Source organism: Oncorhynchus masou, chromosome 24 (assembly GCF_036934945.1).
Source record: "Oncorhynchus masou masou isolate Uvic2021 chromosome 24, UVic_Omas_1.1, whole genome shotgun sequence".
NCBI lineage: Eukaryota > Metazoa > Chordata > Actinopteri > Salmoniformes > Salmonidae > Oncorhynchus > Oncorhynchus masou.
The window spans coordinates 66,149,609-66,168,955 of NC_088235.1; positions in this window are offsets into that span (position 1 = coordinate 66,149,609).

Below are 19,347 nucleotides of genomic sequence, written 5' to 3' on the forward strand. Positions count from 1 at the left end.
TAGTTCAAGAAGAGGCTTCCCACTGGTGATTATGGTTCAAGTAGTAACATCCCTGCAACATCATTTTCCAGAGTGACGCCCCAGTCCATCGCTTAGGCCCATGTTGGCCGTTTGAGACATTTGTGGCAACTTTGTCACGTGTAGAAGTTCTGAGGGTGCTAAAAACAAGAAAACAAATAGCAGACACCACTGAAGCGAACAGCGGGATAATCAGAATTCTGAAGTTCAGCACCACAAAGCAGTGGACAGCAACCTCTCAGGTGCAGCAGCCCACTCATTTCTAGAAAATCCTTAAAGATAAATGGGAAAAGCCCTAATCAGGAAGTAAGAGCCCTATCAGCCAGGAAGGGGAAGGCTCCCCTATAAAACTTGGTAGAATAGTAGCACATGTAATAGTAGATTAGAAAATAGGATAGGACTACTTTGTATATAGTACTACTGACTGTATCCAAAATAAACACTGTACATTACACACTCAACATAATACACACATTACCCATGTCATACATATTGTAAATGTCTCGTACAACCACATACATAATGCATATTGCACACTGCCCTTGCACATTATGCCAGTGGTGTATTAACACAGCTCAACTACGCTGTTTCGGTATTTGATAGACATGGGAATAAAGGAGTGCTTATGCATGTTCAGCATACACACATTTTTGGACCCTATAGCGTCTGCCTGAGTGCTGCCTAAACAAAAACTTAACAAAAATAAAACTCTCCATTGTTTCTTTGAATCTACACCACAACACACAACACATCAGACAATCAGTGGCTCCCAGTCATTTACAGTAGGCTTGGTGATGTAGCCCTTTAAATGTGCCACATGCCAACAATCACGCATATCATGACAACCAATGACATAAAGCAAAAGCTGCCGTGTGAACTTCACTGTACTGTCGTGGTCTGACACTAACTGTACCTCTTGTCACGTGAATGACAAAGACATACTTTGAATTATATTTTAAATATTTGTGTCAGACATTGAGAGGGATATCTAATATAGAGAGTGAGTATGGGAACTGTGTGTGTGTGTGTGTGTGTGTGTGTGTGTGTGTGTGTGTGTGTGTGTGTGTGTGTGTGTGTGTGTGTGTGTGTGTGTGTGTGTGTGTGTGTGTGTGTGTCTGTCTGTGTTGGAGTTTGCCCATGATATGTTTACAAATCACTGTCAGACTCAAACAGAAATGTACTTTCATGCATACTTTCAACACTTTAGGCTGAGTATCTACCAAAGGACAACCTACAAAGGCAAAGACTGAAAGTAAGTGTGCAGTTGTTGAGTAGCCCATAAACTTTAAGCCTACCTTTTTGTATTTTGTTTGGCATGAAGCCAACTTGGATATGGCAATATAATGTATGGTCTATAATGTTTAAGCCTACTTGTATCAACAACAAAAGTGATACAGTGGGTTTACAACAGGATACAGAACAGCCCCGAACTATCCAATCTCATTTTATTAGCAGGTGATATACTAAATTACACTTCCCGGTTTAAATAGATAGAAAGAAGAACATTCTGTTTATGTGGGCTTCATTTTACCTGGTCACAATCGATATGTGAAGAACTCGAACCTTCAGTAATATCCTTAGCGTCTTCAACACTGCTCCAATATAATCATTGCATGTAGTTTTCTCGTCCTCTCTGTAACTAGGAGCTACAGTCCATCAAGCAACACAAGACTGTAACCAAACTGTACTCCATGCCAGTGTCCCAACACAAAACAGCCAAATCCATTTCTTCCATTACCAGATTCTTGAAATGTTACGGTGTTTCAAAACGTTTGGTTTCTTCCTGTAAATTGCCACTATTATTAGCCCGCCCTGGCACTAAGAAGTCAATTGGATTACACATGCGCAGTTTGACAGGCATCAGGTCAGAGGCGCGACCGCCAATACCAAGCAGGGAAGATCTGTGTTCACAGTCCCCATTATCTTAATATGTCTGACCACCAGAACCAGCGCTAGAAAATACAGGACCTGTTCCATCAAAGCCGCATGACAGTAGTAGCTGTAGAAAGCACTAGTAACCTAATGGCTTTTAATAAGCACTTACTCCGTTGGCCAAAGCCTAAGAGGAAATTAATGGTGGTTTTGTAGTTTTTTTTGTATAAATGCTGAGGTCTGTGATAAACACAGGCTTAGGAGAACTTATATGTTTTGTCCAATGAGATAACCTTATGTGAATTTTGAAAAGTGTATATAATCAAAACAAGTACATAAAGACTTCATAATTCATAAAGGTCATGTTAACTGACTGATATTTTTCAAACAAAACCACAAGACGGAGGTGTCCGGGCATCATTGCTCTAAACTACACTGAACAAAAATATGAATGCAGCATGTATGTGTTGGTCCCATGTTTCATGATCTGAAATAAAAACAAATCCAGAAATGTTAAAACCTCTTTGGGAGGTTCAAAATACAAAATACAAAAATTCTAACTACAAAAATTGTAATATTAAACATTAAATACAAGTGTCATACATCATTTAAATGCTTAACTTCTTGTTAATCCAATCTCAGATTTCAAAAAGGCTTTATGGCGAAAGCATACCATGCGATTATACAAAAGCATTAATAACAGTTCCAAACCAGCAGAGGCTTCACAAAAGTCAGAAATAGCAATAAAATAAATCACTTACCTTTGAAGATCTTCCTCTGTTTGCAATCTCAAGGGTCCCAGCTACACAACAAATACTCTTTTTGTTCTAAAGTCCTTCTTTATATCCCAAAAATGTCAGTTTAATTGGCACGCTTGATTCAGTAATCCACCTGTTCCACTTGTTCAAAATGCATACAAATGAATCCAAAAAGTCACCAATAAACTTCATCCAAACAAGTCAAACAACGTTTCTAATCAATCCTCAGGTACCCTAATATGTAAATAAAAGATGACATTTAAGATGGAGAATAGTGTGTTCAATACCGGAGATAAATAACGAAGTGCGCGACCTCATCCATGCTTGCCACAAAACGACAGTGAAAATGAGAGCCACCTTGAAAAACTGTTTTCTATCCAATTCTACCAATTATATGCATATCCTTTATATGCATAGCTTCTGGGCAGTTTACTTTGGGCACGTCAGTCATCTGAACTTCCGAATACTGCCCCCTATCCATAAGAAGTTTTAAACACACACAAATAGCTTATTTATCTCACATTCTGGGCAAAAATGTGTTGACATTTCTGTTAGAGAGCATTTCTCATTTGCGAAGATAATCCATCCACCTGACAAGTGTGCAGTTTTATCACACCACAACTGTTTTGAGGAAGAGTGCAATTGGCATGTGGACTGCATGAATGTCCACCAGAGCTGTTGCCATAGAGTTTAATGTTAATTTCTATACCATAAACCGCCTCAGACGTCCTTTTAGAGAATTCGCTAGTACGTCCAATCGGCCTCACAACCACAGGCCATGTGTATGGCGTTGTGTGGGCGAGTGGTTTACTGATGTCAATGTTGTGAACAGAGTGACCCATGGTGGCGGTGGGGATATGGTATAGGCAGGCATAAGCTACGGACAATTGCATTTTAACGATGGCAATTTTAATGCACAGAGAAACCATGATGAGATCCTGATGTTAATGTTTCATGGTATTATGTTTCACAATTCCTGGAAGCTCAACATTTCCCAGTTCTTCCTTGGCCTGAATATTCACCAAACATATCACCAATTGAGCATGTTTTGGATGCTCTGGATCAATGTGTGTGACAGTTTGTTCCAGTTCCCACCACAAATGTGTATAAACGATCATACAGGAGGATTTGTAATGATTCCTATGTCGAAGATGTGAAAAATATTTGTTGGTCTGATGTGTGTAATGAGGAACATCCGGACGCTGCATTTGAAGCATTTAAGAAACTGCTTCTTTCGGGTACTGATAGGCATGATAGGCCCATCATGAAACTGACTGTTAGAACTACCAAATCCCCATGGTATTACGGCTTTCTAGGTGTGAAGGAGAGTCGGACCAAAATGCGGTGTGTAAACTGAAGCAACACGAATCTAAATACAAACACTACAAAACAATAAACGTAACGAAAACCGAAACAGCCTAATACTGGTGCAAACTAGTACACAAGACAGGAACATAAGGACACTAAGGACAATCACCCACTACACACTCAAAGACAACGATAAACACCTGCCCCTGATTGAGAACCACTTCAGACAGCCATAGACTTAACTAGAACACCCCACTAAGCTACAATCCCAATACAAACACACCACATACAAAAACCCATGCCACACCCTATCCTGACCAAATAAATTAAGACAAGCACAAAATACTTCGACCAGGGCGTGACAGAACCCCCCCCCCCCAAGGTGCGGACTCCCGGACGCACACCAAAAACCATAGGGGAGGGTCCGGGTGGGCGTCTGTCCATGGTGGCGGCTCCGGCGCGGGACATGGACCCCACTCTATCAAAGTCTTAGTTCCTCCTCCTCGCGTCCTTGGATAGTCAACCCTCGCCGCCGGCCATGGCATAGTAGTCCTCACCCAGAACCCCACTGGACTGAGGGGCAGCTTGGGACTGAGGGGCAGCTCGGGACTGAGGGACAGCTCGGGACTGAGGGACAGCTCGGGACTGAGGCAGCTCGGGACTGAGGGGTAGCTCGGCACTGAGAGGAAGCTCAGCACTGAGAGGAAGCTCAGCACTGAGAGGAAGCTCAGCACTGAGAAGAAGCTCAGCACTGAGAGGAAGCTCAGCACTGAGAGGAAGCTCAGGCAGGTAGTTGGATCTGGCAGATCCTGGCTGGCTGGCGGTTCTGGCAGATCCTGGCTAACTAGAGGATCTGGAAGAGTCTGGCTGACTGGCAGATCTGGAAGGGTCTGGCTGACTGGCAGATCTGGAAGAGTCTGGCTGACTGGCAGATCCTGGCTGACTGGCGGATCTGGAAGAGTCTGGCTGACCGGCGGATCTGAAAGAGTCTGGCTGACTGGCGGATCTGGAAGAGTCTGGCTGACTGGCGGATCTGGAAGAGTCTGGCTGACTGGCAGATCTGGAAGAGTCTGGCTGACTGGCGGATCCTGGCTGACTGGCGGATCTGGAAGAGTCTGGCTGACTGGTTGATCTGGAAGAGTCTGGCTGACTGGCGGATCTGCAAGAGTCTGGCTGACTGGCGGATCCTGGCAGACTGACGTATCTGGAAGAGTTTGGCTGACTGGCAGATCTGGAAGAGTCTGGCTGACTGGCGGATCCTGGCAGACTGACGGATCTGGCTGCTCAATGCTGACTGGCGGCTCTGGCTGCTCCATGCTTACTGGCGGCTCTGGCTCCTCCATGCTGACTGGCGGCTCTGATTGCTCACTACTGACTGACGGCTCTGGCTGCTCCATGCAGGCTGGCAGCTCTGGCGGCTTCTTGCAGATTGGCAGCTCTGGCGGCTTCTTGCAGACTGGCAGCTCTGGCGGCTTCTTGCAGACTGGCAGCTCTGACGGCTTCTTGCAGACTGGCAGCTCTGGCAGCTCCATGCAGACTGGCAGCTCCTTGCAGACTGGCAGCCCCTTGCAGACTGACAGCTCCTTGCAGACTGGCAGCTCCTTGCAGACTGGCAGCTCTAGCTGCTCCATGCATACTGACAGCTCTGGCTGCTCCATGCAGACCGGCAGCTCTGGCTGCTCCTTGCAGACTGACAGCTCCTTGCAGACTGACAACTCTAGCTGCTCCATGCAGACTGGCAGCTCCTTGCAGACTGGCAGCTCTAGCTGCTCCATGCATACTGACAGCTCTGGCTGCTCCATGCAGACCGGCAGCTCTGGCTTCTCCATGCAGACTGACAGCTCCTTGCAGACCGACAGCTCTGACTGCTCCATGCAGGCTGGCAGCTCTGGCAGCTCTGGACAGGCGGGAAATCCGGCAGCGCAGGAGAGGAGGAAGGCTCTGGCAGCGCTGAACAGGCGGGAGACTCCGGCAGCGCAGGAGAGGAGAAAGGCTCTGGCAGCGCTGAATATGTGGAGTGTGTGTGGGGTGGATGGACAGGCCAGTGGGGCACCATCCCTTGGTCTCCAGGTTTATAAATGGTTTATAAATGGGGTTCGTCTTCTGCATCCAGCTAGGACCCACTCAATGGCGAGCTGGGATCTGGATGTGGTCTTGGCAGCTTTGGTGAAGCCGCATTTAGAACATATGGAGTCTGCCTCCTGAAACACCTCTCTATGAAGGTGGCTTTCCTGGTAGCGATTACTTCCATGAAGAGGGTGGGTGGCCACCATGCTCTTTTTGTAAGTTCTGAGTGCTACCGGATGGACACCGGTGGGAGGAGTATATCTGTGCTGCGGCTAGCTGGACTTCCTCTTGCACCTTTGCTAGGTACTATCGGGTAAATGTGGCACCTTCCTTTGCGGTTGGTTCAGTGGTCCTGGGCATCGCCTCCCCTTCTGGCTACTGTGGTTACTTATTGTTTACAGACAGATTTCACTTGTAATTCACTGTATCACAATTCCAGTGGGTCAGAAGTTTACATAAACTAAGTTGACTGTGCCTTTAAACAGCTTGGAAAATTCCATAAAATGATGTCATGGCTTTAGAAGCTTCTGACAGGCTAATTGACATCATTTGAGTCAATTAGAAGTGTACCTGTGGATGTATTTCAAGGCCTACCTTCAAACTCAGTGCCTCTTTGCTTGGCATCATGGGAAAATCAAAAGAAATCAGCCAAGACCTCAGAAAAAATTGTAAACCTCCACAAGTCTGGTTCATCCTTGGGAGCAATTTCCAAATACCTGAAGGTACCACGTTCATCTGTACAAACAATAGTACGCAAGTATAAACACCATGGGACCACGCAGCCGTCATACCTCTCAGGATGGAGGTGCGTTCTGTCTCCTAGAGATATACTTACTTTGGTGCGACAAGTGCAAATCAATCCCAGAACAACAGTTGAACAGTTTAAGGGCAATTCTACCAAATACTAAATGAGTGCATGTAAACTTCTGACCCGCTGAGAATGTGATAAAAGCTGCAATAAATCCTTCTCTCTACTATTATTCTGACATTTCACATTATTAAAATAATGTGGTATTCCTAACTGACCTAAGACAGGACATTTTTAAATGTGATGAATTTAGGAAAACTGAGTATAAATGTATTTGGTTAAGGTGTATGTAAACTTCCGACTTCAACTGTATTTATGTATATATAACATGCCTAACAAAGCCTTTCCATAAGTCCACTCATGTTACGGTTTTCTTGACTTGAAGGAGAGGCGGACCAAAATGCAGCGTGGTAATTTTGATACATGTTTAATGAACGAATAAACATGAACAATACAAAACAAGACAAGACAAGACAAGACAAGAAACGTACCGCGAAAACCTAAACAGCCTATCTGGTGCAAACAAACGCAGAGACAGGAACAATCACCCACAAAACACTCAAAGAATATGGCTGCCTAAATATGGTTCACAATCAGAGACAACGATAAACACCTGCCTCTGATTGAGAACCACTTCAGGCAACCATAGACTTTTCTAGAAAACCCCACTATACCACAATCCCGATACCTACAAAAAAAACAAGACTAAACACACCACATAATAAACCCATGTCACACCCTGGCCTGACCAAAATAATAAAAAATAATAATAGAAAACACAAAATACTAAGACCAGGGCGTGACAACTCAAGTTTCTTCAACTGTCTTCTGACTGTGATTTTGAGCGATATTGATATTTTGCTGTGATGCCAGACGATTCCAGACTGCAGTTGCCGATCGCCCATCATCTTCAACCATCATTGAGCCAATGGCTTGAATAGTTTTGCTGGAAATTGTAATGAAAAGCACTATACAAATACAAGTATTATTTATTATGGTCTGACATGTCTGTAGAACATTTTTGCAATTTTGTAATGTGTTTTGTTTGCTAAATGTGTTTTGTAAATATTCACATTTGTGATGCCTCTAAATAAACAATAAATCATTTAAATCCATATTGTCAATATTCTTCTTCTTCTTATTTAAATATGTTTTTATAATGGAGGGAGGGTGAACAGGGAGTAAAAAATTAACCCCAAAAGGTTCTTCGAGGAAACATTATAAGGGATTCTTCAAATATCAAAACACACACATTATGTGTGTTAATGAGTTCCGAGAGCCAATCTGTTATTCAACGATTAGTTTAATAGCCCAACTACCTTGTGAAAATACCTCCCAACAAGCAATAGTCTACCTGCGTGTGGTTAACTATTTCAGCACCATTTTGCGCTGCTCTGAGACAAGCAAGACTACTTAAAACCTCTTGGAACTCTAGGGGCAGTATTTCATTTTTGGATAAAAAAAACGTTCCCGTTTTAAACAAGATATTTTGTCACGAAAAGATGCTCGACTATGCATATAATTGACAGCTTTGGAAAGAAAACACTCTGACGTTTCCAAAACTGCAAAGATATTATCTGTGAGTGCCACAGAACTGATGCTACAGGCAAAACCAAACAGGAAATGAGCAACATTTTACGATCCCCACTCGTAGTTCCTTCAGTGTTGGCTTGTATGGTGTGAAAGCGCTGTTCACCCCAATGTCTCCTTATATGGCTGTGAATACGCCCTGAACGAGCCTACAATTTCTGCCGTTTCCCCAAGGTGTCTGCAGCATTGTGACGTATTTGTAGGCATTTCATTGGAAGATTGACCATAAGAGACCACATTTACCAGGTGTCCGCCCGGTGTCCTGCGCGAATTTGGTGCGTAAACTTCAGCTGCAAGTATTTTTCCATGTGATTCAGAGGAGAAAGCAGACTTCCACGAATGATATATCAATGAAAAGATATGTGAAAAACACCTTGAGGATTGATTCTAAACAACGTTTGCCATGTTTCAGTCGATATTATGGGGTTAATTTGGAAAAAAGTTTGGCGTTTTGGTGACTGAATTTTCGGATTTTTTTGGTAGACGGTTCCTGCTCCCAAACGTGATGTACAAAAGGTATCCATACCCACTCGGAGCAAGTGCCCGGTTTAAACAGGTCGATGGGGCAATCGTAAGATTTCTCCTACACAAAGAATCTTTCAGGAAAAACTGAACATTTGCTATCTAACTGAGAGTCTCCTCATTGAAAACAACAAATGTAGTAACCCTCATGGGACAGCTTGCGAACCGAAGTTCTTCAAAGGTAAATTATTTTATTTGAATGCTTTTCTGGTTTTTGTGGCCACGCCCGGATGACATGATGGGACCAAAATGTTGCCCGCTAAATGCTAGTTCCTCTCAGTCAAATGCTACGCTAGCTATCAATACTCTTACACAAATGCTTGTTTTGCTATGGTTGAAAAGCATATTTTAAAAATCTGAGATGACAGTGTTGTTAAGAAAAGGCTAAGCTTGAGAGCTAGCATATTGATTTCATTTCATTTGCGATTTTTATGAATAGTTAACGTTACGTTATGCTAATGAGCTTGAGGCTATAACTGGATACAGGTTTTTTTTGTAGCCAAATGTGAACAAAACGGAGCGATTTGTCCTACACAAATAATATTTTGTGAAAAACTGAACATTTGCTATCTAACTGAGAGTCTCCTCATTGAAAACATCTGAAGTTCTTCAAAGGTAAATTATTTTATTTGAATGCTTTTCTTGTTTTTGTGAAAATGTTGCCGGCTGAATTCTAGGCTTATAGCTATGCTAGCTATCAATACTCTTACACAAATGCTTGTTTAGCTATAGTTCAATAGCATATTTTGAAAATCTGAGATGACAGTGTTGTTAACAAAAGTCTAAGCTTGAGAGCAAATATATTTATTTCATTTCATTTGCGATTTTCATGAATAGTTAACGTTGCGTTATGCTAATGAGCTTGAGGCTATAAATAGGATCCCGGATACGGGATTGCTCGTCACATGAAGTTAATAATGATCATATAAATTTTTAAACCGTTTTTTTTATTAACCATGCAATGTAAATTGTATAAAATCCCCTTCGATATTACATTACAATCATCTACATTTAATTAGATCTACTACTGTACAAGGAAATGTTATGGATCTGCCAGTATTTTCATTTAGAGATTCCGGTAAAGAAATGTGTAATTAGAGGGTTGACTTTCTTCACCAGTTCTCTTACCATTTTGTACAATTGTGTGGTTAGCCTACCAGTTGGCGTAACAGTAATGATAATTCTCCTGAGAGGAATTTTGCTCTGATCTATCACAATATTAAAAACTTTCAAATGTATTCATGAATTAAAAAGCTTTAGCCGACGTTGTGGTTCATCTGATGAAGGATTGACTCGATCTATAATCCCAGGACGATAGTTAAATGGGCAATAAGATACACTACAAGAAAGGGAACACACTCTATATAACAGTAGAAAACGGTTGCAGGTTGGAGTGCCCTCTAACAAGTGCAGATTGGAGGGCCATCAAGCGAAACAGATCAATGAAGTACGGGAAACAGAAGGGAGTATCTTTGAGTCTCATCGACCTGTCCAAGGCTTTCAACTGCACATCTATCACTCCAGTGGTAATTGTTAAATTGTAATTACTTTGCTACTATGGCCTATTTATTGTGTTACCTCCTTACTTCATTTGCACACACTGTATGTAGATTTTCTATAGTGTTATTGACTGTACATTTGCTTATCCCGTGTGTAACTCTGTGTTGTTGTTGTAAATGAGAACTTGTTCTCAACTGGCCTACCTGGTAAAATAAAGATGGAATTAAAAATAAATAAAAATTGTTCTGTGGTGAGAATAACTGGAGAGAATCACTGGAGAGAATCACTGAGAACAGGGAAGAAATGACCATCTACCCTCTACTTCCAAGCATGATTTGTTCTCTTTGAATTAACCTATTTTCCTCCTCCTTATTGGCTTTGGGGTCTGTGTTATTGAAGAATAAAATCAACTGCTAACACAAGAAACCGTTTGGCTGTACCATTTACACCTTTTGTAGAGACCCATCCACTTTGCAAGATGTGGCCAGTGGTGTAAAGTACTTTAGTAAAAATACTTTCAAGTACAAAATAATTTTTGGGGTATCTGTATCTGTACTTTACTTTACTATTTATATTTCTGGCAACTTTTACTTCACTACATTCCAAAATAAAATAATGTACATTTTCCCTGACAACCAAAAGTACTTGTTACATTTTGAAAGGAAAATTGTCCAATTCACACACTTATCATGAGAACATCCCTGGTCACCCCTACTGCATCTGATCTGGCAGACTCACTAAACACAAATGCTTCTTTGTAAATTATGTCTGAGTGTTAGTATGCCCCTAGCTATCTGTCAATAAAAAAAATATTTTAACAATTGTGCCGTCTGGTTTGCTTAATACAAGGAATTTGAAATTATTTAATCTTTTACTTTTACTTATGATACTTAAGTATTTTTAAAACCAAATACTTTGAGTTTTACTAAAGTAGTTGTCGGAGTCTATCTAGAAGATAGCGAAGGAGTCAGGTGCAGGACCAGCCACCACCGGCCTGAGGAGAGACACATGGAACGAGGGGTTAATACGGTAACCAGGGGGAGCTGTAACCTATAGCAAACCTCGTTTAGTCTCCTCAGGACTTTGAATGGCCCCACATACCGCAGACCCAGCTTCTGGCAGGGCAGGTGAAGGGGCAGGTTTCGGGTCGAAAGCCAGACCCGATCGATCCCCTGATGCATACACCGGGGCCTCACTGCGGTGGCGGTCGGCACTCATCTTCTGCCGCCTGGTGGCCCTTTGCAGACACAGATGGGCATCGTCCCATGTCTCCTCCGAGTGCCGAAACCATTCATCCCATCGCAGGAGCCTCGATCTGGCTCTGATGCCATGGTGCCAGGACCGGCTGGTAACCTAGCACACACTGAAAAGGTGACAGGTTAGTGGAGGAGTGCCGGAGGGAGTTTTGAGCCATCTCTGCCCAGGGGAGAAACATTACCCACTCCCCCGGCCGGTCCTGGCAGTAGGACCGCAGAAACCTACCCACCTCCTGGTTGACTCTTTCCACCTGCCAGTTGCTCTCGGGGTGAAAACCTGAGGTAAGACTGACCGAGACCCCCAGGCGCTCCATAAACGCCCTCCAGACTTTAGACGTGAATTGGGGACCCCGATCAGAAACTATATCCTCAGGCACCCCGTAGTGCCGGAATACGTGGGTGAATAGGGCCTCCGCAGTCTGTAGGGCCGTAGGGAGACGGGCAAAGGAAGGAGACGGCAGGATCGTGGTGTTACCCCGCGAGGGTGGAAGATCCGTCAGGATATCCACCGAGAGGTGTGACCATGGTCGCTGTGGAACAGGAAGGGGTTGTAATTTCCCTCTGGGCAGGTGTCTAGGTGCCTTGCACAGTGCGCACACCGAACAGGAGGACATATAAACCCTCACGTCCTTGGCTAACGTGGGCCATCAGTACTTCCCAGCAAGACAGCGCACTGTCCGGCCGATGCCAGGATGACCAGATGAGGGTGATGTGTGGGTCCAATAGATCAAACGATCGCGGACATCAAACGGAACATACTTACGCCCAACCGGACACTGAGTAGGAGTGGGCTCTGAACTGGTGCCAAGCTGGAATAATGGGAGCGGGATCTGTGGACCACTCCTCTGTATCATACATCCGGGACAGTGCGTCTGCCTTAACGTTCTGGGAACCTGGTCTGTAGGAGAGGTTGAAAGAAAAGCGGGTGAAAAACATGGCCCACCTTGCCTGGCGAGGGTTCAGTCTCCTCGCGGCTCGAATGTTCTCCAGATTGCGGTGGTCAGTCCAAATGAGAAAAGGGTGTCTGGCCCCCTCAAGCCAATGTCTCCACACTTTCAGAGCCTTGACAACAGCCAACAACTCCCGGTCTCCCACATCATAGATTCGCTCCACCGGGCTGAGCTTCTTCGAAAATAATGCACAGGGGCGGAGCTTTGGTGGCGTTGCTGAGACAGCACAGACCCTATCCTTGCCTCGGACGTGTCCACCTCAACTATGAAAGCTAAGGAGGGATCAGGATAAGCCAGCACAAGAGCCGAGGTAAACAGAGCCTTCAGGTGACCAAAAGCCCTGTCAGCCCCAGCTGAACACTGCAGTCGCACCGGTCCCCCCAGTGAGGTAACGCAGTGAGGTAATGGGAGCCACTACCTGACCAAAACCCCGGATAAACCTCCGGTAGTAGTTGGCAAACCCTAAAAACTGCTGCACCTCCTTTACCGTGGTTGGAGTCGGCCAATTACGCAGGGCTGAAATGCGGTCATTCTCCATCTCTACCCCTGACTCGAAAAAGCGGAACCCTAGGAAGGAGACAGACTGTTGGAAGAAAATATATTTCTCAGCCTTGACATACAGGTCATGTTCCAACAGTCGACCAAGCACCCTGTGTACCAGGGACACATGCTTGGTGCGTGTAGCGGAGTATATTAGAATGTCATCTATATACCCCACTACACCCCGCCCGTGCAGGTCCTTGAAAATCTCATCTAGAAAGGATTGGAAGACTAATGGAGCATTCATTAACCCGTACGGCATGACGAGGTACTCATAATGCCCAGAAGTGGTGCTAAATGCTGTCTTCTACTCATCTCCCGCCCAGATACGCACCAGGTTGTAAGCGCTCCTGATGTCCAATTTTGTGAAGAAGCGCGCCCTGTGTAATGACTCGGTCTTACTGGCTATGAGCGGTAGCGGGTAACTGTATTTTACCGTGATCTTTTTTAAACCTCGATAATCAATACACGGGCGCAAACCTCCATCCTTCTTCTTCACAAAAAAGACTTGAGGAGACAGGTGAGATGGAAGGCTGAATGTATCCCTGTCCCAGAGATTCGGCGACATATGTCTCCATAGCCACCGTCTCCTCCTGTGACAGAGGATATACGTGACTCCTGGTAAGTGCAGCTTCTACCAAGAGATCTATCACACAATCCCCCTGTCGATGGGGTGGTAATTGAGTCGCCTTCTTTTAACAGAAGGCGAGTGCCAAATCGGCATATTCGGGGGGAATATGCATGGTGGAGACCTGGTTTGGACTTTCCACCGTAGTGGCACCTAAGGAAACACCTACACACCTCCCTGAGCACTGACGGGACCATCCCTTGAGAACCCTCTGTTGCCACGAAATAGTGGGATCATGCGAAGCCAACCAGGGAATCCCCAACACAACAGGGAACGCAGGAGAGTCGATTAGGAAGAGACTAATTTGCTCCCTATGACTCTCCTGCGTTATCATAGTAAGTGGAGCTGTGACCTCCCTAATAAGCCCCGACCCCAAAGGATGACTGTCTAAGGCATGTATAGGGAAGGGAACATCAACAGACACAATAGGGATCCCTAATCTCATAGCAAAGGAAAAGTTCCCAGCTGTGCCTGAATCTACTAGCGCCTTATGCTAGGAACGCAGGGAAAACTCGGAAATTCAATCGACAACCACATGTGTGCAACAGGGAGCTCTGGGTGAATGGTGTGCCTACCTGGGATGACCCACCAGCACTCCGCCTGCTACCTCTACCTCCTGGGGAATCCCCCAGCACCGACAAGCAGTGTGCCCTCTGCGGCCACAGTTGGTGCAGGGAACGATCCCCCCTCCGGTCCCCCTCATTGCAACGCCCCATAACTCCATAGGCATTGGATCAGGAGCGCTGGGGGATGGATCTGACGGACCCCGATCAGGACGTCCGCGGGAGGCCAACAGGTTGTCCAACCGGATCGATAAGTCCACCAGCTGGTCCAGTGTAAGGGTGGTATCCCTGCAGGCTAGCTCCCGACGGACATCCTCTCGTAAGCTACACCTGTAGTGATCGATCAGGGCCCGCTCATTCCATCCAGCACCGGACGCCAGAGTTCTAAAGTCCAGCGCAAAATCTTGAGCGCTCCTCATCTCCTGACGTAGATGAAATAGGCCCGGAAACGGCGGGCAAACTCCTCATAGTCATCCAACGTCTGTCTTTCCCTGCCCCAGATGGCGTTGGCCCATTCCAGGGCTTTACCGGTCAGACAGGAGATAAGGGCGCTCACTCTCTCACGTCCTGAAGGAACTGTCTGGACAGATGCCAGGTAGAGCTCCAGCTGGAGTAGGAACCTCTGACTAGTTTGAGCCGGTTTCCACAAGTGGAAAAAGTCAAGGGGTCTGAATACTTTCCGAATGCAGTGTGTGTGTGTGTGTGTGTGTGTGTGTGTGTGTGTGTGTGTGTGTGTGTGTGTGTGTGTGTGTATTAGTTTGTATGTACAGTGCCTTGCAAAAGTATTCATCCCCCTTGGCATTTTCCTATTTTATTGCATTACAACCTGTAATTTAAATGGATTTTAATTTGGATTTCATGTAATAGACATACAGAAAATAGTCAGAATTGGTGAAGTGAAATGAAAAAACTAACATGTTTCAAAAAATTCAAAAAAATATAAAACGTAAAAGTGGTGCATGTATATGTATTCACCCCCTTTGCTATGAAACCCCTAAATAAAATCTGGTGCAACCATTTACCTTCGGAAGTCACGTAATTAGTTAGATTGCACACAGGTGGACCTTATTTAAGTGTCACATGATCTCAGTATATATACACCTGTTCTGAAAGGCCCCAGAGTCTGCAATACCACTAAGCAAAGGGCACCACCAAGCAAGCTGCACCATTAAGTCCAAGGAGCTCTCCAAACAGGTCAGGGACAAAGTTGTGGAGAAGTACAGATCAGGGTTGGGTTATAAAGAATTATCCAAAACTTTGAACATCCTATGGGGCACCATTAAATCCGTTATAAAACAAATGGAAAAAGAATATGGCACCACAATAAACCTGCCAAGAGAGGTCCGCCCACCAAAACTCACAGACCAGGCATGGAGGGCATTAATTAATCAGAGAGGCAACAAAGAGACCAAAGATAACCCTGAAGGAGCTGCAAAAGCTCCACAGCGGAGATTGGAGTATCTGTCCATAGGACTGCTTTAAGCCGTACACTCCACAGAGCTGGGCTTTATGGAAGAGTGGTCAGAAAAAAGCCATTTCCTCAAGAAAGAAATAAGCAAACACGTTTGGTGTTTGCTAAAAGGCATGTGGGAGACTCCCCAAACATATGGAAGAAAGTAGTCTGGTCAGATGAGACTAAAATTGAGCTTTTTGGCCATCACCTCTAATCTCTCTGCAAACCCAACACCTCTCATCTTCCCGAGAACACCATCCCCACAGTGAAGCACGGTGGTGACAGCATCATGCTGTGGGTATGTTTTTCATCGGCAGGGACTGGGAAACTGGTCAGAATTGAAGGAATGATGGATGGCGCTAAATACAGGGAATTTTTGAGAGAAATCTGTTTCAGTCTTCCAGAGATTTGAGACTGGGACGGAGGTTCACTTTCCAGCAAGACAATGACCCTAAGCCTACTGCTAAAGCAACATTCAAGTGGTTTAGAGGAAACATTTAAATGTCTTGGAATGGCCTAGTCAAAGCCCAGACCTCAATCCCATTGAGAATCTGTGGTATGACTTAAATATTGCTGTACACCAGCGGAACACCATCCAACTTGAAGAAGCTGGAGCAGTTTTGCCTTGAAGAATGGGCAAAAATCCGTGGCTAGATGTGTCAAGCTTATAGAGACATACCCCAAGAGACTTACAGCTGTAATTGCTGCAAAGAGTGACTCTACAAAGTATTGACTTTTTTGGGGGGGTGAATAGTTATGCACACTCAAGTTCCAGCTCTGTTTTTTTTGTCTTGTCTTATTTCTTGTTTGTTTCACAATAAAAAATATTTTGCATCTTCAAAGTGCTAGGCATGCTGGGTAAATCAAATGATACAACCCCCCCAAAAATACATTTTAATTCGAGGTTGTAAGGCAACAAAATAGGAAAAATTCTAAGGGGGGTGAATACCTTCACAAGCCACTGTATGTGTTAGACTTTATGGATTGTTTATTTGTATGTGTTGAGCTTTAGCTGAGATTATTCTTTACAGTCTAACACCATTCATTCTCACTGTCGATAATTCTTATGTTACAACTTCTAATAGCAACTGTATCCACTCGCAAATTTCCAGAGTGAGGTGATAGCCTTTCAAGAGTGGCAGTGCTGCCTGCCAGCAGTAATCATCTCTTACTGATTGAGAGATTCAAGAAGCTATCATTGTTAAATAACATTACTAGATGCAAAGCGTTGAATATTTACATTCATGCACTTCGAAATAAATGTAACTTTGCCCCAGAAACATTTAACTGCAGGGCACTCCCACATCATATGGAGGAATGTGCCTACCTGATTTAGGGGAAACAGTTATTGAACAGTTGGGAGTTGTGGCTTATTTCATTGTAAAACGTTTCCTTGCTGTTCAATACAGTCTGTGAACAAACTTCAAATGTATAATTTGTTGGTTTGAATTACGGGGTGCCAAGGTCATATTTTTTCATATTGTTACACGTGGTGTGCATCTGTTGTTACATATGGTCTGCCACTGTGAGGATGATCAGCTGTCTGTCCTCTCTCCCTGTTGCGCTGTCTTAGGCGTCTCACAGTACAGACATTGCAATTTGTTGTCCTGGCCACATCTGCAGTCCTCGTGCCTCCTTGCAGCATGCCTAAGGCACGTTCACACAGATGAGCAGGGACACTAGGCATCTTTCTTTTGCTGTTTTCTAGAGCCTGTAGAAAGATCTCTTTAGTGTCCTGTTTTCATAACTGTGACCTTAATTACCTACCGCCTGTAAGCAGTTATTGTCTTAATGACCGTTGCACGTGTGCATGTTCATTCATTGTGTATGGTTCATTGAACAAGTATGGGAAACAGAGTTTAAACCCTTTACAATGAAGATCTGTGAGGTTATTTGGATTTTTACGAATTATCTTTGAAAGACAGGGTCCTGAAAAAGGTATGTTTCTTATTTTGTTAAGTTTACGTGTTAGTTTTTGGCTTTGTCCCTGTCGTTTACATGACATACTTAATTTTGGGTGGAGAAATTTTAAAAAACTATTACGTATTCCTGCGCCTGTCTCCTATCATTATACAGCGTTGTCAGGATTTGGCCAGGGTTGTTCCGGGTTTTGGTCAGTAGATGCCCCCATTGTGCTTTTTGTCCTTATGTTTTTCCCTTGATCCCCATTAATTATTTGCACCTGTGCCTCGTTTCCTCTAATTGTATTTAAACCCTTAGTTTCCCTCAGTTCTGTGCTCTGTGTTTGTATGTTAGCACCCTGCCCTAGTGTTCTGTGTACTCTTGTCGATTCCGGGTGACGCTCTTGTGGTATTCTGTTTTTTGTTTTTGTTTATTTTTTGTGAGTTTCTTTTGAGGCCTTTTTGTGCTTTTCCTACCACCTTTTGGGATTTGCCATTTTTTGTATTTAAGGATTTTTTCTTTATTAAATACACCGTCTTAAGTACTGCTGTGTCTGCCTCATCTTCTGGGTTCTGCTGACTATTCGTGGCTCAGTTGGTTAAGTGACTGTTTCTCACTCCGGAGACCGGGTCCTGACAAGCGTGACAATTATTAATTCTCTTGAGAGGAATTATGGTGCGTTGTTTCATTGTCAATTGGGTGTAGAGATTGTTGACATCACTGTTCAATGTAATATTGTATATTCGATTTAAATTTTAGTAATTTTCTATTTCTTGTATCTTGTTTCCCTCTGTACCCAGACCAGTGATAGTGATTGAGGTATTCTCTTTTGAAATCTGAGTTACAACTCCTTATGGTAGCTTTTCCTGAAATTTACACTGGCATACACTACGCTGTCTATGTGAATGAATGCTTACTGCTGTCTCACGTGGATGACAGCGTCCCCTGTGTTATTTCTGCTTAAGACTCAGCTTTCTGGCTTACCTGCACTGATTGGGATCAGTTCCCTCCTCCATGGTGACCATGGGCCCCTCCTCAACTGCCTCCTCCATGGTGACCACGGTCACCTGCTCCGCCTCCTCCATTACCACGGGGCCCTCCTCAACTGCCTCCTCCATGGTGACCACATTCACCTGGTTGGCTGGCTCACAAAACGATACTGAAAAGCATGCATACTATTTAAGTAATACATGGAAACAAGTGGAAACAAGTGTCATACTTAATTTACAAAAAAAATTGAAATGACATATACAACTGTATTTTGAATGGTTCAAATGATTTGGTTCCAAATGTGACTGGAGACATGGAGAGACTTATTAGGCTACACATTTTCAATAACCATGTATGACCACAAAAGTCTGTGTATGACCAGTTACAGTAAAATAGTGTGGTTGTAAATGTGACTGGCTATATGCCTACATCATAGAAAATATACATACATCGTAAGAATTATAATTACTAGTCATGCCACTGTGGGAATCTGGGAAAAATAAAATGTTCAAAGTACTCACCATTTGCCTTGATGACAGCTTTGCACACTCTTGGCATTCTCTCAACCATCTTCACCTGGAATCCTTTTCCAATATAAGCTGAGCTTCCCACATATGCTGAG